A 21,963-nucleotide genomic window follows, 5' to 3' on the forward strand; every position below is an offset into this window, starting at 1 on the left:
TCCACGTCTGGGGCGCTTTTCGAATCTTTCCGACCTCACCGTTCCGTTGGAAGCTTATCGTCGGTGCCAGAAACGCGCTCCACCGAAGCATGGCCAGCGCCACCACACAAACACACGCATTAGATCAGTTAACCCAAAGTGGGTGGTGGGGGGGTTTCAGCAGCGGCCCCTGGTGAAACGGGTGAATCAATCAAACTCAATCAAACCGGCAACGGGCTGAGTAGCGGCTCTAGGACCATCACCACCACCACAAAAAACTAGAGTGAGTGAGCCGTGGGGGCCTAATCGAGCGGTGCAGATAAGGGTCAGCAACAACCAACCGCTGTTGCCGTTGCCAGCGCCACCGCATGGTAGAGAAAAAGCGGAACCAACCAACCAATCGACCGACCGACCGGGAGCACAGTGTGTTGCGTGGTGGAAAATCGAGCATGCCAAGATCGATTTCCATACAACACCGGCACGGGGGGCCGCGGTCCTACCTTGATCCTTTTTCCCACAGCAAAAAAAAAAGGGGGGAAAGAAACAAAATCAAATTCCGCATTCTCGCTCTGCTCGATGTTCCGTGGTTTTATTTGACGGGGGTCGTCGTGAGGCGCAGTGGAAATGCGAGGAAAATTGAAAATCAAAGAGACCGAGAGGACCACCAACTGTGCCCCTCCACACGGTTGGACGGATCGATGATAGTCCACAACACAACCCGGGGCGGGCTGGTTGGCTGCTACGACGCTCCATCGCTACCGTTGTCAATGTAGAGCACACAACGTAGTGGCGGCGGCGACGGCGACGATGTTGAGGTCGTCCTTTGTATCTTCCTTTCATTTTCCCGTTTACAATGGTTGTCGTTGCTGTTGGGAGGGCGGATACCCCATTCCAGGTGTAACTGTTTCTCTCTCTTTGTGTCCTGCTTGGATTGGAACGATTTTTTCGATCAACAAGTCGTCCTTTCTCGGACGGATGCGCACGATGGAAAAACCATTTCTATTTGTCCATGGTTTGCATGATCGCGTTCTCGATCGATCGATCGATCGATCACAAGTGTCTCGAGGTGTTTTCCGTTCAGTGAAGAATTCACATTTTACACCAAACACTTGACAAAGCATCCGGCACTGCCGCCACATCGCCCAAAAAAGAGACAGGCAGTCACAGCATGATGTTACTCGCGCGATGAGTCCTCTCACCTATCTTCTCGCTGCTCATCGTTGGCGCGCGCTCTCTCCCGCGAATCCACGGCATGCGTTTTCGCACTTCCGAAGAGCGCAGCGAGTCGTCGCATAGCATCATAGCCTACTACAACACCTCGTTTTTATCTATCTTTCTCTCCCTTCTGGGCACACGGTGCGCCCGCGAGAGCCGCGCTGATACGGTGGAACGCGGCTGCTGCTGCTGCTGGTGGTGGTCGACACCTCACGCTCAACTCTTGCCTGCGCTCTAATGCGTAATATACTATCGCGGTGAGTGATAGGAGGTCGCAGCAAAACATTTGAAAGAAAAGAAAAGGAAAAGGAAAATGAAAGAACAAAGTCGATGTTCTAGATAGTTGGAGACCGATGTTATCGATCAACGGTGGGGTGGGTGTCGTCATTACAAAAACCGTGTAATCGCGAGGACTTACTCAACACCAAAAAGGGGTCAAAGCTGGAAAGCATAGGCGCCTTTGCCTTTTGGGAAGCAACATTTGACGGTAACAGCAAGCCAGCATCTCCATTCATTGTCCAATAGCCACCGCTCCATATCATTCTCGTCATCACCATTTCACCAACTCGATCGTGACGGGGGTGGACAGGAGGCGAACGGGTGATGGTCCGCTTCTTGCCACCCCAAATCACATCTGACAGCTAGAAAACGCATGCCGTCGCGCTCTCACACGGCAGACGCCATTTTGAAAGTCGACAAAGCACTGCTCCGAGAGAGAGAGAGAATAAGCGAGTGAGTGAGAGAATGCTAGGTGCTCTCAGATCAACTCTCTGCTCTGCAGCAGCAAACCATCGCGACCATCGCAGGAAACATCGCGGCGATGATGGGATTGCTGGGAGGGAAACAAAAATGGCTGCGAGGAAGGTGCCATCGCTACCCCTGGAAACAAGGAAACATCGGAATACTCACTTATGATCTTCATTGCCCCCATTACGGGACAATTTTGCTGTTTGTTACCCTCGGCGAACGAGGTAGTCCTGGGCCGACCGCTCATGTCTCCGCCGTTGTCGTTTGATGGCTCCGTTTTCTCTGGCTTTCGTGTGCTGCTGCTGGCCGCCGATATCCTTTCTCCTCGCTCTCACGCTGTCACTCTCTATCGCGCGCGCACTCTCTCTCTCACTCTCCTCAGCTGAAACACACCCACGCACTTTTGCTTCTTTCGTTCTCGATTGACGACGACGACGGCGAGGAGTCGCTTGACGTCGCACCGCGCACCACACCTTTTCCACCACCGCCCGGATCGCTAGAGGATCGCGTTTCCACGCGCGTTTGCCTGCCCGCGGTTCACTTCACGACGGCTCACGACGACAAAATGGGTGTGTGCACGCACTGCCCACCCCTAAACACACATAACACCAGAATTCACTGTACGGCGAGAGGCGAGTTGAAAGATCTGACGGGTGTGTACTGCGCTGACCACAAGGAGCACGCGGCGCTTATGACAGGAGCAGCAGGAAGCAGCCCCTTCTTCTGAATGGAGGATCCAAGAGTGCTGTTCGCGGAACGCCCAAGAGAGGCGACGATGGAGTCTATGCTGGGCACGGAGGAATTGGCTTCGTTCGTGAACACTTGCCACACTGCGTTTCTTGCCGCGTGCAATTCATACACCTTTGGGGCACGTATACGCGCACTCACTCCAACACAAAGCACGCACGTAAAGGAAACGCAGGACGCACAGGAGCGACTTCGAGTTGATCCTGTCGGTTGGGGTTCGGCTTCTTTTTTTTTCTGGTGCAGCACCGTCCTTCCTCTCGCTGGCCTGCGCTTTGCGAACACCCCGCGTGTGCCCTACTGCGACGTACGGAACTGCAACAACAGCATGCGATGCCTCTGCGAATTAGAGAAACATGAACATCAGGCCCGGACTTAATCCTAGTAGCCTAGGGATGTGTGGTGCTCCACCGATCGTCACAATAGTGCCCTGGGTTGTTGCTGCTGGTGCTGGTGCTTAGTGCCAATAAGCATTTAACACCTTTTCACGGCCAAAACACGGACGATAATTTCCAACCTCTACTTCACTTGCACGTCGTCGTCGTCGTCGCCGAGAGATTGCGTACGAACGAGTGAGCGAGACAGCCAATGCCTGTGTGTGCGCGGTGGTAACACCTCCGTTACCATACCGCCTCCTTGGCACTTGCACGGCTTTTCACGTGCACTTTTCAACCCTACCAGCCCCGTGGGTTGCACGACACCATCGTTTGGGAAACGTGAAATTTTACGTGCTTTTTCCAGCCCACTGGCCTGCTCTGCATGAACGGGGCAGGCGCGCGTGTTAACACACTTTTGATGGGGAGCTACTGTTCTGTCGCTGGCCTGGAGCAGGCCCTTCTCGGATCAATTCAGCTGTCAAATCGTCACAGCGCACACTACGGTTTCTCAGTAACCCGTGGTACGGGACACGGAACAAAAGCTGGCGCCACTGGAAGATTACAATGGAGGTGAGAAAAAAGATCTTACAACTTTGATTCTAACCTGACCAAGGGACCACCGCGGACACACCACCGCTCGCGTTCGACTCGATGTGTTCGATTGCAACGCACGCACGGCCTCTTCTCCTCGCACACCTCCTCCTCTCTTGCACTCCTCTTTTCGTGCGGTTGTCAGATGGAAGTGGCGACGGGGAGCCTGCCAAGTGCGCGTGCGTGCGCAAACCTTTGCGTTGTGCCCTCTTCAAACTTCAAATCAATATAATTGAACGAAAATTGGTGCGTTTTTTTCGGGGTGAAACATTGCCCGGGCAGCCCGGTGGTGTGGTGCCCCACCCCGGAACCAGCGGGGCCAACCCATTACCGAGCGTTTCAATCCCTTGTCCATTCTGATCTTTGTAGAAAATCGCCCGTTTATGGAAAAAATAAAACTCTCCTCGGTGCCACCTTTCACACACACCACGGGCGACCGTACGAGCGAGCTCACTAACACCTCGGGCGCTTTTTTTTTGTTCGATTTGCTCATGCGACTTGGACGGCCGAAAATGCGTATTCTTTTTTCCCTAGGCCCAGGACACACCACCGAGTTAACGGATTGTCCGCCCCCCCACGAGCGACCCGCTGTAACCGAGCACGAGGAGGTCCTGCAACACCAAGTGGTTCGATTTTCCGTCCGTTCGCGTATCGCAGGAGGCACAGAGGCTACATAAGCAGGAAAGGAGGGCGAAATGTAGAGCGCGTTGCCCAACTCTGGCCTGTGGCGATGGCTAGGGTATTCGATTGGATGGAAACCACGGAAAAACACTCGCGATAACGGCTGGGAGGAGCAGCTTTTCCACCTTCCACTGAGACCACAGGATCACCGAACAGAACGGAACGGAACAAACCTAGTCGGAAGTTGGGAAACGGAGGCTACTTCTTTTATCGAGAGAGAGAGCGAGGCTGCTGGTCAGCAGGAACGCGATTCCACAGAGTACGCCACTTAAGCGACGCACCCGCACACACCCTTTTGCAGCCTTTTGCACCGATTTGGAATTCACTCTGGATTTATTCTGCTTTCTGCGGGAAACACGGGCCGGGACAGACACGGGAAATCGAACAATTTCTCTCTTAACACACGTTTGCAGCAGAAGACCGATCTCGAAAGAAGAAGAGAAAAACCAAAAACAAAAAGAAGAAAACTGCTCATACTTTAACGATCATCACTGTAGGTACTAGGTGGTACCCAGGAGGTACCAAGTATCAGGTACCAAGTATCAGGTACCAAGTATCGGGTACCAAGTGCCAAAATCACCTAGCTGGTACCCTTATAACGTTTCTTAACAGTGATGCTCGTTGAAGTATGAGACCTTTCCGATTGGCTTGGCCCTTTCTCGTTTTCCACTTCCGCCCGGTGCACGTTCTGTGAAGACGCTCCGAAAATGTACGCGCTAATCAGGTTATTTAGACGATTTGATGGAGCTAAAGGTGATAAAAGTGAATTCTAGTCGTTTCCTAACTCCCGCTGTTGTTCCGTGTGCCAAAGTGGTCCGGAAAAGTGTAAGAAATTTGAAGAACCGTAGCGTGAAAGATCCACCAAACCACGAGTGTGAAAGCAGGTAAAAAGATGCAATACCCTTTTGCGACGCGGTGTAGAAAGCACGAAAATCTGCGACCAAGACCCGGGTGTCCAAGAAGGAAATCATCGGTAACCGCACCGGTATGTAATGTGGTTCGTGTTTCTGCAAGGATCTGTTGCTTTAACGATCGATTGCTCGTTCCAGACAAGATCTCCTGCAATTAAACCAACGGATAGTTACCAAAAGGAACGAGCAGATTGCACGTAACCAGAACAGATCTAATCCGGAACATCAGCGTCCGTGCAGCAAGCCGCGGCCAATGTCGGGAACAGCATGCTGCACCGTATACCTTCACCGTCCTCCCCCTAAAAGGGTCTCCGAAGGTGCGAATGAGAATCGTGAATTTCACAGTTTTTTTTTAAACTGACCCCGGCATGATAATTTCAATTTCAGATGTCTGTTGCCGCCCAATCCAAGGACGGATGGACTTGATCCGTGCCGTCGATCTCGGCCTGGCGTTTCGGTTTGAGGCCCACCATACCATCGGCGTCAAGTGTTCGAACACGGCCAAAGCCGAAGAAGGAGCTGAGAAAGGAGGCTGATGGATTCAAGGTCGCGATGAAAATCCAGAGCAACGGACGCATCGGCAGGCAGGCAGGCACATTGTCCGCGGTACGATGGCATGCTACATACCGAAGGCGGCGGAAAATGCCACGTGCAGTTCGGACAGAAGATCGCCAACATAGAGGAGAAGATGGCTCGCATGGCAAAGCGTGAGTACGTCAGTCTTGAATGTTGTTCGTTACATAAATCAGTATGTAGTACGCCGGATTGTATCTTTCGGAAGGAGTTTCGGCATGCGTTCAAGTACCCTACCGCCAAACTGGGATTGATCTTCAATATGGGTTCCCGCTGCAGTATAAAGTCTCTTCGGCCAAACGCGGTGGGAGCTACTACAACTGCTAACTTCCGGTTATCATTCATCTTCCTCGATTCTGTTTCGCGTTTGGGGCTCACTGAGCGAGAAAAGGGTCATCTTAACACAAGTTTAATATTCATGCGTTCTACCGCTTGCTATGTAATCGAATTCTTTTATATTTCTCATTCTTTTTATAACTATTACCACTACTCAGAAGCTGTGAGGTGTTGGTGTATAAGTTTTGTACTTACTCGGTACCTCTGATTCTTCTAATTCTTTTTCAAAATTTTCTATCCATAATTCGTTTTTCCTTACTAGCTTTTTCACTGATATCAAGTAAGGGTCTTTAATATTGTCCTAGTTTAGCTCCTGAACGCCGTTATTATTAACGCTACTATCATGTGCCAGGCAAGATATCTGCAATGACAGTGAGTTTTTAACTTACTAACAATCACTGATGCTAGTTTTTCTATTTCAATGTTTCAATGTTTTCGTTTCATCCCAGCGATCAAGCAAGGGTCTTTCATATAGTCCATGTTTGGCTCCGCAACATTTTCCTGATTTCTTTCACGTTTCGGGTTATTATTATCGCTAGTGGTATCGGGTTCTTGTAATTTCTGTGGTGAAATTTTTTGATGAAAGCGATGATGAAATAGATTCTTTCCGGATTTAGTTTTCCCACTATTTTAGATTCGAGATCGGGTAGATTACACTTGATGTTTATTGAGATCGTGAGTGCGTGTGATTTGTTATTCGGGGCGCACGTCGCGCCAGAACGGTTCGATCTTGATTTTTTACAAGATTTTACACTGTCGCGGTGATCGAGCACAACTAGTTTATTCCTAGCTATGTTTTTTTTTTGTGTGCACTTTTCTATTCGCGAATACATTATGTATCGCATGTAGCCGCAGCACTATACAAATATATAATTTGCACGCACTACACACATTCTCCCTTCACGGCACGGTAGCACGGCGGGGCACCGTTTGCACAGAACGGAGGGATGCACCATGTAGGCTGCCACGCTGCGGTACGCTGCGCTGCTTCGGCACAATTCATCACCACCTGCCGGAAGATAAAAACAAAACTACACAGTTATGGTTCGTAGAGAACGGAGTAACTTAAAAAAAAACTTTTATTTCACTTTATTTGTTAGTTGTTAGGTATTGTAGGGAGATGTACGAAGTTTCAGCTGAACACGGTGAAAGGCGGATGACTTTTCGCTTAAAACTGCCGCTCGTGTTTTTGTTTGCTTTGTTTACAGAATCCATTGTAAACTGTAAGACACGACAAGGTTATGCATGTTTATGCACTTGCCTTTCTACATGACGAAATGAATTCGGTGCACTATCGGAATTTCGTGTATCTCCGGGCACTCGGTGACGATGTGGCTCGCAAGATAATGTGGCCCTACGTTTCTTTTTAGGGGCATGGCGGCCCAGTTCTTTCTTTCCCTATTCACTTTTGCTTTTTTCTTCCTCTCTATCTTCCCTCTTGATCACGCGAAAATCACGTCTGTCTTTGTTGATAGTTGGTAAAGGACTATGATGAAAGAGATGTCATCGTATCTTATTACTCCCTTCGATCGGTTTACGGTGTAGGGTGTGTTCGATGACTCTGGCTGGGATGGAATTGCCGGTCTCCCCGGGATCCTTCCTCTTGATCTAAAGAACAAGTTCTCTTGGTGTGATCTCAAGTGAAAGTGATTTTTGAATTAAAGTACGTGAAAAGGTAGTAATTCTTTTCACGGCTTACTCTTCGTTTAAACGGTGATTGATATCCGTTTGCTTCTAATATAAAATTCTGGGATGGTCTGTTTCAAAGCTATCGAATCCACATATGTGTGCGCTGTTACGAGCTCTTATTGAAAACATTTGCTTATCACTGAGGACTGTGTACACGGCATTTAATCGGTCGTTTACTTTGTCGTCATCAAAGGTTTTGTTCACAGTTCCTTCGTAGATCACTTCGTAGTCAAGTTCTTCGCATTGTCGTCCCACATTTATATCCCAGGTGATGTAGCCTATTTCCGCATCTAAGCACCAACCGATCTTGTAGGTGCATACGATGCCGTTTCGGATGATGATCTGGTTGTTCTCGACGTCCGCTCTGGTAATGTAGTCATGCAGGTCGATCTCGTATTCGTAGTACACCAGAGCATTGTCCCACGTGTAAAGCGGTGTTTTGTAGACGCTGCCGACACAATTTGGACCTGATAAGCTTCCTATGATCAGCGTTTGACCTCTAACTGTGTGATTACGTTTCAACTCCCTAATTTTATGTTCGATGGTTAAAGAGATTTCGCCTGATGTTTGTGCTAACCTACATTCTGTGGGTGTAAATTCTTTGACTATGTATGCGTAGCTATTTTCATAGTCGGAAGTGAGCGAGAAAGCGCCACAGTGTGTGATTGATCGTTTGATTATAACCCTGCACTGATACACATGAACGAATGTTTTTGGACTGCGTTGTAGTACCTGAATTCTTGACTCGACTGTAGTTATATTTTTTGTGGATGGGATGCAAGACGCTACACTCATCAAGGAGTAGCTGGTAATATTGATCTAGTTGTTGGCACAGTCATATGCAATCAGGCCGTTTATGGAATATCCAAAGGTTTGACCAAGGAAAAACAACAACGTCATGAGCACGAGTGCCCACGAATTCAATCGCATTACCTTAGACGCTCTTTGGTGCACGATATCGTCGTGCGTTTTGAGCTTTAACGGCGCCGCCCTCCATTTGGTCGCCGTAACGTATTTGGTTTGAGCCTGTAATTCTTCCTTTGCCCAGGTACATGGAAGAATTGAACCCTTCTTTTTCTTCTTTATGGATTTAGGCTTTAAGATTTGTTCCTGTTCAGAATTGGTGTGGAACGTTACAAAGTTTTTACTTTCTTCTGACTTTGGTGGATCCTTTGGTGTTTCTACTTTTACACCTGTGTGTTGGATATTTGGTTTGCTATAAACATCCAATACTGCCAAGTTATTTGTCGTTCGTTTGTATATTTTGTTTTGTACTTTTACCAATGCTCTACGAACCTGACCATCTTTCCCTTTGAAGACTTCGACCACTCGTCCTTTTACCCATCTACCGTTGTTGTTGCTCATATCGGTGATAATTACAATGTCATCGATTTTCAGCGGTTCTGTGGAGTCGTTCCATTTTGAACGTTTAGCGATGAGCGGTAGGTATTCTAATACCCATTGCTTCCAAAAGTATTGTTTGTAGTGGAGCGCTAATTTCCAGTGGTATCTCGTTATTTCTTGTGCTTCGAATTCAAAGGGTAAAGAACAACTACCCGCTCACCCGATCAGAAAGTGAAACGGTGTAAGTAGCTCATCCCCTTCTCCATTTAAGGGAATATTTGTCAATGGACGTGAATTTAGAATATACTCAACTTGAATTAAGGCACATCTTAAAACTTCGAGTAAGGGAATATGATGTTTTTGGCAATATATCATCTCTTGTGCAGTGGATCGAGTCTGGTCTTAGGATCGGGTTGGCGTCCAGACACCTTTTATTTGCTAATCTCCGCCACAGCGGCGGTGCTATCCGTCCCGGTTGGGAGTCTTCCTTCGGTGTAGCGGGAGCTGCGGAGGCCAGCGGCGGTCTTCCTTCGGTGCAGCGGGAGCTGCGGAGGCCAGCGGCGGTCTTCCTTCGGGCTGCGGAGGCCAGCGGCGATCTTCCTTCGGTGCAGCGGGAGCTGCGGAGGCCAGCGGCGGTCTTCCTTCGGGCTGCGGGGTTGGTCCTGGCTGCTGTCCGTCTTGGTTGGGAGCCTTCCTTCGGTGCTGCGGAGTTGGTCCCGGTTGGGAGCCTTCCTTCCTTCAGGGTTGGTCCTTGCTGATCTCCAGTGGCAGACTTCCTTCTAGCAACGGTTGCTGCGGTGGCCCGTGGAGAGTCCTGGCTGAGATCCAGTTGCAGACTGACTTTCTTCCTCACTCCCTTCCTTCGATCACGCTCAACAAGTACTCGCCCGCAAACACCTTTAACACCGTCAATTTCTTTGACTACGACACTACACCCTTACACTCCACGATCCTTTCAAATTAATTTTTGAATCGCATCCACTCCTGCTTTCTCTCACCGATCGGTAATCCTTCACGAAACCGTTCAATCGGCCACGCTCCACGATTTCCTTAATCTTTCCTTCACCTGGCTCCATGCTGGACTGCTTCGAATGCTGTCGCTCATTTCCTACTAATGAGATAACCGTCTCTCCTAACAACTACTCTTAAACATTCCCTTCTCTCTCTCTCTCTCTCTCTAACATAATTCAAATGCCAACACATGTTTAATCTCGAAAACTGTGTGGTGTTAGTGAAGGACTTCGTGGCAGCCAGGCTGCGTCGCCAGCATCGGCAGCGTTGTGTCACGCTGCGCTCCGTCGCACGCGCGTACTCATATCGCTGCGTTCCGTTGCACGCATCACTTTCCATTCGGTTAACACTATGTTTCGTGGCGTGCTAGTCAATACTGTTCTGCTAGCCACTGCTGTATGTCGATGCTGTTATCGGCAGCAACTCGTCTTTGTTCGAAAAATTTACACGTGGTCCAGAGCTGGGGTTGGTTGCCTTGCCTTCCGGAAGGCGTTCTTGGCAACCCTCTTGTGGTACCAAAGGTATACACTGAATGCGAAGTGCAGTGCCACTATCGCCAAAATGCAGCTTAGCTTGATGGCGTGGTCCGCGTGATAGTTCTCGTGTGACTCCAGGCTATTAATCACTGTGACATCGTGCTCACCACGGACCACATTTGATTCGGGTTTCGCACTCCCGTTGCCCATGTCTGATCACGGTTCTTTACGCTATCTTGCACTAGCCCACCTGCAGCTGTGTTCAACCACTAACACGCGTAGCGCTAACGTTCCGCTGTCGCACTGTTACTGTTCGTGATTTATCACACAGTCGGGAAACACAGGACATAATCGAAAACTAGGCAGAGTTCCGGTCGCATGAACGCCCGCGCGCGCCTCCTGGCAGGATCGCCATGTTCTGTTTTTCTGGTGGGCTGGTTTCGGATCTGGACGAAGTATGACTATCTTCGAGGAGTGTTCGATTAAGACTGATTTTATTGATTCTATGCAAGACTCGACTCTTGGTCGAAAGATGGTCGGCGCGTGACCGTGGGACCGTGGGTCCAAATATGGGGCGTCGCGCCAGCCGCGTTCCCATGGTGTCGGGTGCGCACGTGTAGCTAACCGACACCACGAAACTTTGCGCATGACACTCATGGGCTCGCAGGCCACACCACAGCTGGCCTACCTTACTGACCTTCTCTAGATCGAGAATAAGCTTCTTAATCGTGTCCGTAAATTTTGTAATTTCACCCGTTTGCTTTGTTGCATTCAGTTTAGCTAATACAGTGTCCAGGGACGCTGGAATTTTTCATTCATCTTCCAAAGCTTTTATAATCTCACTGATTGAGGTAAGCTTTTGGCCAACCGCAAGCCTTACCTTCTCCTCTGCTTTTAATCCACCTCCAATAGCTCGTTCGTCTATTGCCGTAGTCGACTACTGCATGTAGCGGTCGAGCGTCTTCCGATTCCTCGAAGAGCGCCGAACTATCACTATTGCACCTGAAATGTAGTTGAAATGTAGGTTTCGTGAAAACAGGGAATTGCCTTATTTTTTTTATTGACAAAATGACAATATCACAGGCACCGCCTACATCTGTACAGCATATCATCCCACCCACTTCTCTATTCCTGGTATGGCAAATCGCGAGTGGGATAACTTAAACCTTGATAGGTTATCCACCGCAGTTCAAGGGGCCCACCGCACCGCAGGGTGCAGTTCCCGGACAGGCTGGTGCAGTTCCCGGACGGCCTGGTGGAGTTCCCGGACAGGCTGGTGCAGTTCCCGGACAGGCTGGTGGAGTTCCCGGACAGGCTGGTGGAGTTCCCGGACAGGCTGGTGCAGTTCCCGGACCAACAGGTGGTGTTGCCGGACGAACAGACGGTTCGAAGGACCACATTTGTTGCGGCACGCCCGCGGCCACAGGTCCCGCGAAGGATGGACCTCTTCGCTGACCATCAAACGCGCAGCAGCAAGACGAAAGGGGAGGAGGATATTCCTCCGGAGCAATGGTTGAGACTTTCGGCTCTCTAGTACCTCCTCGCTAGTTGCTCCTCGATATTGGGAGCCTATGCCGCAGGAGGGGAGATCTGATCGCAACAACGTTTTTCGGATAGGTTGGGGGAGACCCGGGAGCATCAACCAGAACAGCGCTGAGAAACGAGGCCAATTCGACGTGCTTCTTCGTGTTGTGATCGATACTGATTTATTCCTGACAATTTTCGTCCTTATGAACCGGATGTGCGTGTATTGGTGAAATGTGCGTCGCAGTGGTGTGCGTGTGATCGCACCGTGCCCCCCTAGGTTCACCCCACCCCACTCCCTACCCTATCCTACCCTTCCCTCCTCCATCCCTACCCTACCCTCAACCCCCTGCATCTTTCGGATGTGCGCATAAAATGTTCTCACAATTCGCAATTTCATTTTTGATAATATTTATTCACACTTTTTTAAAACTCAATCACATAACACTAGCACCAAACATACCTCATCCTTACAATGCTTCCTTCCTTCGTTGGCCGTATAAGGACCCAAAAGGACGTTCCCATAGACGGGCCGTTCGCATGGACGGCACACATTCACACATACCGCTTACTCACGGCTCGCAGCTCTCGGAGGGCTAGAAAAACACTAAAAGAAGATTTTTTCACTTTTAAAACACTTGTAATACCTTTATAATCATTTAGAAACACTTTTTACTCACCGTAAAACGTTTTCACAGCGTTTTCCGATCTCCTGGCGATGCATGTACCGGAACATTCTGGAAAGAGGCAATGGTACGGCATCGGACTTGATCGTCCAAATATCAGTTTAATTACTCACCAGATCACGACGAATCGTTCGGGCTCTGCTGCTGTATCTGATAAATGATCTGTAAAGAATGGAAAACCAACAAAATGTGTTAAAATTATGCATATTTTTGGCAAACTTACCAGCGACGATCGTCGTCGATCTTGCATCGCACCTTGCTCGTTGCTGCGCTGCTCGTTGATCCAGCGTCGCACGTTGCTCGTTGCGTGGAGATGGTGCGTGGTGGTGCGTTCGGCGTAGTGACCGCCTGGCGCCGTCCCGTACTGTCGCTTCGTTTGCTTTTCGTTCTTCGGAAGCGACTCGGCGACGCAACAGCTTGTTTAGATCACCCGCGTTAGTACGCCGATTGCAGTTTCGGAGTGTCCGTCGTGGCGGACAGCCAATGTAGCTTCGTAAGTATTGCTTTGATAGCTGTCGGCCTGGTGGTGTCCGTTGTAAGCGTTTCTAATATATCCAGCGCATTACAAATTGCTTCTAATTGCTTCTCGTTGCCGTCATATCTCGGCACGAGCGAGGACACCGCCTTGACGATTTCAAGTTGCGTCGTCATTTTGGGGTTTTTGGCAATGCTTACAAGTTTTATGGCCGCTAGAACTGCGAGCCCGACGCCCCTAAATGAAATGGGTTCTTTACCCTCCACCCTATTGTTGATGATATTTAGGATTTCGGCCAGAGTGCTTCTGGTCGATCTCAAAACGACCCTTCGAGGATAGGCTTCATCCTCTAGATCCTCTGCCAAAAAGAGGATTGCTTCGTAAATGACCCTACTTTCTTTCTGCTTATTTGTGAGGAACTCTTTCCTATACCTTCTACCAGGGTTTTTTTAAAATCATCAAGAATTTGTTGTAGTTTGGAGGAGAGTTGCTCCATCTATTTAAATCGTGCTTCTGTACATAGCACTTGTCGGATTCTTCTCGAGCGTTCGGCACATTTTTTCGCTAACATATCGATTCCCTTATCCACTATGAGCACGTCGCTCATTCTCTTTGCGTAAACTAACCGTTGTCTTAGATTCTTAATTACATGCAGTTTAGTCGCTTTTTCTCTGCCCGCGTAGGCCTTGCTTACCGCCGTTGTCGTTTCTGCTATCTTTTTCTCCAGCTGCTTCCAGAATGCGTTGCTTATTTTGCCGCCTCCTCTTTCCTCGTCGTCGTCGCTCTCGCTGATGTAGACTTCGTCGCTGCTGGTGGCGAGGAATGGCTCGAGATCAGGTCCTTCGTAGTAATCTTCAACGTACTTCCAATCGTATTCCATTTCGTCCATCTCACAACCTTGGTAGTCGAGCATGGTGTGGCTTGACACCGTCACTTCCCGCCATCTTTATATACGCACTTTTCACGTTCGTTTGTGTGTCACTTTTTACTCACTTTTTTTTTCGTTTGTTTGTGTGTCACTTTTGTTTATTATTTTTTGTTTGTATTACTTTGGAAGTTCGAACACACAATTTTCGCCCTTTTCTTGCCTGCTTCTTCATTATCGAAAACACTGCCCTAATTAGCTTCTCCACTATGAGCACTGTTAGCAACACCATTATACATATTAGTTTAAAGTCTTGACTAACGTGGTGTTCCGTGTGCACTTCTTGGTTCTGGATTATAACTAGGTTCGAGCCGCCTTTTCCCATTGTTAAAGTGTTTGTTTTTCACTGTCAGCACTTTTTTTCACTCACGTTCTCGCGACGACCGCGACCTCACAGTTGTCGCGACCACTTTATGTTTTTATCACCTAAACTCTTTTTGTTCCGATCAATACTTCGATCAGCACTTCTGATCACATTTTTTTTTTCAACACTTTTGACTGTTTTGCCAACACTTCACGGTCGCCATGTGGTAGGCGTGTGGGGTTGTCGGGTATTTATTGCCAAGGGTATTGGTATGCGTGTTCGTATGTTAGATTCCCCACTGTTTTATAATTTGCGACCGGAAGGGCAAAGGCGACACTTGTGGAATTTTGAGAGCGTTACTTTATTTAGTCTCGACGACCAACGTCTGGCCTCGTCGAAAGTTTGCGAAGAAAAAGAGCGGTCGAGCGCGCGCGAGGTGACAGCTGGCTGACGTCCAGCTCCTCTGTCGTCACTCGACCTGTCAGTTGATGTTGCTACATTTTTTGAATTGAACATCGAGACGTTAGAATAAATAAACCGGTGTCGGAGTCGCCACAGAGGCAATGGTACGCATCAGACTTGATCGTGCAAATATCACTTTAATTACTCACCAGATCACGACGAATCGTTCAGTAATCGATGAAGTAGGTGGGTGGTAGCATGTAAAGTGAAGAAAAACCACACAATTTTTTTTAAATACACTTTTTTTCAATCTTACTTGGAGCGTGTTCAGCGCGCAAGCTACCACGAAGCTTCCTCCTTTGGAACTGTCAAAATGCTATGGCAGGGCTGCCAATAATTATGTTCTAAATTCTGATAACATAGCCAAAGTTTGCATATCTATTATATGCGCGTGGATATTGCTCTTGGACAATACGAACGTGCATAGCTCGTTCGTTCGCCAAGACTTTCCCATTTCGATGATGTTGTTTCCTCGGATCTGCTTCACGGCGCTGCGATGAATGACTAGAATCGGCTCCGAGTTTTTACACTCTTTCTCTAGCACTCTATGCTGAACTATTATACTACACGCTGTTGTCCGTGGCCGGATCCTGGCTTTTGAGAGCCGCCGCGAAGGAGCCGTTGAAACGGTTCCACGTGGCCTTCTTGTGGTCCGCGACAATCTGCTTGTAAGCAGGGCATTCGGAGATATCGTGTCACTGCTTTTTGCAGTGCGGGCTTTTCTGGGTCGTGGAGGAGCACTCCTCAGTTTTGTGCCTTCCTCGGCACTTTCCGCATTACTGCTGGAACGTGCAGTAATCGGCGGAGTGCCCGATCCTACTGCACTTTGCGCAGCTCGCGACCTTTGAGAAATAGGGCCTCTTAATGGGAATCCGGAGCCCTTCCACGACGAGGAAGCACGGCAGCACCGTCCCTTCGAACGTGACACGGAGCGAAGAAGACTCCTGGAAGGTTTTCTTCCCGTCAACGATCGAGGCGCTGTACAGCGACCGAACCTCCAACACCTTAACTCCTTTGGAGGACGTGTTTTTGAAGGCTCCCAATCCGTATTTTAGGATTTCCTCCGGGGAGATTCCAACGTCCTCCACAACTCCGGTCACCTCCACTCGACTACCGGGGATATAAACCCGGTAGCGAGGCGTAAGGGCCTGGTCGGCCACAATGGCGTTGGCCTGCATCCGGTCGCCTACGGTGACCTGCAGTTTGTTCGGTTTTACCCGAAACACATCGGACACCGGCTTGTACTTGGCCGTTAAGGCACGCGTGATCGCCAGCGTGTCCAACGGCACCTCACGGGGCGTGATGTAAACGGTGTACGGTCCCGAACCGGACGCCGGGTACGCTCGCACACGGTTGCTCATCATTGGCTGCGCCGACGGTGCGGACGTAGCCGTTTTCTTTGCTGCCGGAGTGGGTGACGATGGCTCGCCGATCTTCCTCTTCCCCGACACCACGGTGAAGCCATCATCCGGGCTGCAAGCAGGCCCGGAGTCAGACTCCATGGCGGGGAAGGCGTGAGATGACAAGGCGAGCAACAAAAACAAAAATCAAAAACTACACTAAAAATTATAAAAAACAAACAAAGACAAACTACGAACAAAAATGGGTCATCCTGTGCGACGATCGGCGATCAAGGCCAAATCTCCGCGCAAGATGCCCCCTAACTACTCGCACGCAACGAAACAGGAGCAGAGCGTAATACGCTACCACCTGACGCTACGTACCACACACTGCCAGGAAACTGACGGATCCCGCCTAGTGTAGGTTTTACGCTACAAACGGGACACACGGTAGTTCACCGGCACAAAACACTTACAGCGCAGACCAGATCACAACTCGGTTGTCGGGTTAACTGACCTAATCCGAAGTGGACTGTATTTGGAGGGGTGGAAAAATGTGGAGATTGGAAGGAAGGATAGTGCAACGGGTGGATGGGCTATTGCCAACACACCACGAGAAGGAAGGAGGAAGAGGAATTCCTATCAGTATCGGGGATATCAACAACTTGGACCAAGATTGGAGTGAAGGTAGAAGGCCCTTTTCGACGGAAAAAGGCAATGATTGCCGATTTATTGATTGGTTCTTGTTGGCGATCTTCATGTTCCGATGGCGAGGTACAATGTTTTTCGTCTCCTGTGGTCAGGTCCGCCAGCCAGAAAAGTCCGCCAGCTGCAATGGCTGAGTGGTTACTTACAATAGCAGTGTGGTGGAATCGCAATGAAGATTCCCTAACAGCGCTCGCCAAGTAATCGTTGCCACGAGTGGTCGTTCTGTGCAGTTGTATAATTTCCGTGACCACTGCATGCACTACACCTGGTCCAGAGCGAGGACGGACTTACGCACTTTTAACAAGGTGCGTCTAGCCACTCGCTTGTGGTACCATTTATAGACGGTAGCAATTAGCTGCATGGAAACGATCACGAGGATAATGATCAACTTTAGTTCGTGGTTTCCGTGATATTCCGTGTGCACTTCCTGATTCGCGATCACGGTGACGTCCCGATTTCCGGAGTTAACTTTGGAGGGGGTTTTCCCCATGTTTGCACTTCTTGCCACTCACTATCAGAGTTTTCGGTGGTTGCGCGATATACTCACACTGCGCGACATTCGATCGCAACACGCGCTATACACTGTTACGTGCGCTCAACGGCGCTATACACCGTAACTTGTTCCCCGTATCAGAGATACGGGCGGTTGGCTTTCTGCGCCGCAGCCGAATTCACTATTGGCTCAGCTTCTCCGCGGCGGCGGGAGTCTTAGCCCACTTCCCCACGGGTGGTTCTCCCGGGCTTGTCGGCACGGGCCCACGCACAGGTACGCACACGCGCGGTAACACTTAGTGCCAGGCAAGAGCTCCTGGCAGGATCGCCATGTCGTGCCCGTACCCGGGAAACCGTACTTACCCGTGGGGATGACCAATTTCGGATTCTAAAAGGAGATGTCTTACTCCGTTCGGTGTGATGCTAAGACTAAAAACATTTATTTCAACCAAGTCAGCAAGCCGCGTCAGCGTTTCTCGCGTGGTCGGTGGTCGCACGGGACTCGGGTTGCATCCGGCCCGCTGCGAGCGCATTCTTTCGTTTACATAAACACCACCCGAGAACCCTCAAGTGGTGTTCCCACGCTCGCGCTCTCAACGGCGCGATAGGCTGATCGCAGCATATCGCGCGTTAGCGACCAACAGCACTCGACTCTACGATGTTGCGCGTAAACAATGTTGCGCTTGAGCCGAGCGCTGTTAGGGAATCTTCATTGCGATTCCACCACAGCAGGTTGTCACCAGGAGAAGATTGCCCTGATAATAAAACCGTCCCCGATGGTAGGGAGGCTAATCAGTCGCCCTGAGTAAGCCAATTGGTGTCCAAGAGAGAATTGCCACGAATCGTGTTCTCTCTCGGATCAAAAGGCTGACCGGTGGCCGAGGAGCGTTTACCTGAAATGGAGAAGGCGAATCACAACGTTCGTGAGGACGTCTTTCCTCACCGAACGTCAGCCTGAAGTAGACCGATGTTGGGTCGTGACAACGACCGGTTGATTGTCCTAACAAGGACATTCACTGTTTGTCCCGAGTGCAAGGGAATCCTGCCGTGAAAACGGCATTCACTGTTTATCCTCAGTGCCGGGAGGGTTGCCGTAATGGATCCTTGTATCGTTGTATCTTTATTGTATCCTTGTATCGTGTAAGAAGCGCGGACGTTCAAATATCGGTAGGAATATGTGGCACCAATTATGTGATCCGATCGTTGATGTGTCCCTCCGCGAATTAGTTTTTTCCGCGTGTTTCACTATCCACTTTTCACAGCACTTTCTATGCGCACTTTCTTCAGCCGCCGTACGGCTGGTCTTGATTCTCACTACCCGATCACGTCGGATTGGTCACCTTACTTACGAATTGGTGACACTTATTCCCTCATATCTATAATTATGGATGAGAACTTTGGAATTAATTTTTAAAAAAGGAAATTAATTTTATTCACTACTATTCAACACGACTGGATCAACGGAGAGCTGGAACAAGACTGGCTGATTCCGGAGTGTCCGGCTTGCGATTCCGGAGTGTCCGGGACTGCAACGTGTCCTATCCTACATGTAGGCCTTGCCTACCATCCACTCCTTTCTACCTTTGATCCCCTCCCTGCACTCCCTGTATCTAAAAGCAGCCTAACTGCTTCTCCTCTGGCTGCTCCTCTCATCGCTTAAGACGCGCCCGTACCGCCTTGCGGTGCTGATGCAGGTCGCAGGACCGCTGCCGCTCTAGGGCACGTACCACCCTGTTTTGCTGCTGACGCTGCAGCTGCCCTACGCCCGCCTTGACAGCCGTTCTAGCACTTAGCCAAGCCGCTTCCCTCCGTCCTCTATGGCGCGATCGTGTGCCTATCCCACTTACCAAGCCGCTGTCGCAGTCGCCAGCCACTGCTTCTATCGTCCAGCGTTCCTGCAGCACAGTGATGATAAGCCGACACGCCTGGCTTGTCTCTCTCTCTCTCTCTCCATCGCTGCGGACTGCGCAGCAACTCCTCTCCCAGGTTACTGGCCGTGACTGGATTGGATGGCTGCCACCGTGCCCGAGCAACGTCCTACGGATGTTAGCAAACCGCGAGCAGTCGAACAGAACACATGCCCGACTGTCTCAGCTACACTCACTCGACGCTCGATCAGACAAGGGGAGGCATTTAGTAAAACAAATCACAGTAAATTGTAAAAGAGTCGGAGTCGTCTGGCGGAGTTTAAAATTCGAATCGTAATCGATCAAAGGAAAAGCCATCGAAATATCTGCTTTACCCAAGACGACTGACGTATGTAAGGAGGAAGAGTTGGACGATGGAAATCGGCGTGTTAGAATTGATTCTAACGTTTCAAAGAACAGGGAAATTTGTCGGTAAATTAAGCTTTTATTGGCTGGGTGGCGGAGCTAATAATGCAAAACAAAACCACAAATTTGTGCCTGTTGCTGTTGAATTCATCTAATTCTCGCGCGCCTCCCTTTTTATACTCTTCGCGAGGACACTCAGCGTTCATCATTCTGTTCAGCGCCGTGGAATGCGCACTGTTATAATATTCTCACTAGCTCACGCACTGTTTATAACACGGCGAGAGTTATTTAATTAAAGTAGAAAGTGTAGTGTGGCCTTACGTATGGCCTAAACAAAGAATCTTAAAAACTAGACGTGACGTAGGATAACAACAGAACGAGAGAGAGAGAGAGAGAGAGAGAGTGCTTACAAAGCGAAAGTGAAGCAAGATTAAAATCGAACAATGGGAAACGTAAATTAGTTTGGCGAAACATTGAGAAGAGCGGTTCGTTATAAATGTAACACGCGCTGCCTACGGAACTGTGGCACTAGGAACACGTGAACGGGGAGAGTCTGACCAATCATTCAGTAGCGTCAATTTAAACCATCTAGCAATCTACGTAGGGACGAACGTACAACGCGAGCAACTTGACGCACGCCTATGGTCAAGACCCAAGACCTGCCTCCACCACCGACCCAGCCCTGTTCTTGGCCGCCTCCGTGATTTGCCTTGGTTCGGAACGGCGTAGTAAGAATCCGCCACAAAATATGCAACGCGCCAACGGCGCGCCCGCCGCTTAACAATCAGTTATCAATAACGATCACACCATGATACAGTGGAGAGGGGTATTAATGATTTGCTGAAGATGCATTCTTTCGCCACAGCCAGCAACAACAGTTCATGCCAAATCGGCCAAGCGACGACCCGAAGGGCGCGCCGGTCGTTCGCACAACAAATAACAACTAGAAGAAGAAGAAGAATGACGTTAGAAGTTGTTGGCCGCATGAACAAAACCGCCAAACTCGATACATTATCGATAAACCTCTCTCCCTCACCAGAACCGATAAGCGAGCACCAATGTTGCATCAGAGGAGAGGATTCACGTCTACCGGCCGAGTCAGCTCACCTAACGCGGCAAGAACAGGAGGTGGAGAGGAAAACGGATGGTAGGGACGGGTTCGCTGACATTTTAGGGTTACACGACGTTAGGTTGCTTGCTGCGGCAAAGTTTATAAAAATGAATGTCAAAATAAAATTAGGGCAGTTAGTAAGACGGCGCTCTTTTGTGAAAATCTGAAAACCACCCCCTTCGTGTCGTTACTCCATGTCCCCTGGGCGATCCCGCGATACCGTGAAACTGTGCCTCTGGCCAGTACACGCGGAACATCCGAAAATCCAGCTTTTCTCATCTTCTTCTGGCTCGCACATGTGGTGGAACGCCAAATCTAAAGCGCCCCCCACTTACACAGCGGGCGGGATACTTTGATTTATTTAGCATGTTCCAGTAACTTGAACACGATGTTGCAGAGGCCTAACCCGTTAAATAAATCAAAGTAGCCCTGAATATTGACGAATAGTTTTGCGCGTGTATGGCCCGGTTAACTGGCGTAAGTAGTAAGGATGGTAGTAGGCCTCTGATTGAGGTAAAAGAAAGAAATATCAGAAAATCAGAGGATCCTTTTGGGTAAGTAAGATGCAAATGAGAGGTAAGTTGGCCTTGGGTTAGAGAGATGCAGGAATGATGCGTCGGCGCTGGCGAAACAGCACCATGAGAGGAAAGGAGCACGTCTAAACCGAGAGCTGCCAGAATAGGATCTATAGTAGGTATAACCCAAAAACATCTCTTTGTCAATAAGATGGTAACAAAAACCATACGACAACAGAATACTTGCCTGAAAATATTCCCGAAAGGAAAAATTTCTTTCACCAACGGAAACGGACCGAACAGAATACACAACAGCAGTCGCTATTGTTTTGTTGTTATTTTATTTTTCCTGATTCCTGATTTGTTCACGTAGGAGCTAGTTTGGGTGCTTAGGATAGTGGATCTGCTGCGTTCCAGCATATTTGTTTTCCTCGTACACGCACACACATTTGGCCGTTTCGCTATTGTTATCGC

At 49.3% G+C, this 21,963-nt stretch overlaps 1 long non-coding RNA gene across 1 annotated transcript; it reads left to right on the top strand.

Annotated features, from left to right (window-relative positions):
* Positions 1–5,037: 5,037 nt before the first annotated feature.
* Positions 5,038–21,144, top strand: LOC126581173 (uncharacterized). The gene is made up of 3 exons (XR_007609145.1): positions 5,038–5,319; positions 5,384–5,562; positions 5,633–21,144. It is a non-coding gene; the product is annotated as an uncharacterized LOC126581173 (long non-coding RNA).
* Positions 21,145–21,963: the final 819 nt, after the last annotated feature.

The sequence above is a fragment of the Anopheles aquasalis genome, chromosome 2 (assembly GCF_943734665.1).
Source record: "Anopheles aquasalis chromosome 2, idAnoAquaMG_Q_19, whole genome shotgun sequence".
Classification (NCBI taxonomy): Eukaryota; Metazoa; Arthropoda; class Insecta; order Diptera; family Culicidae; genus Anopheles; species Anopheles aquasalis.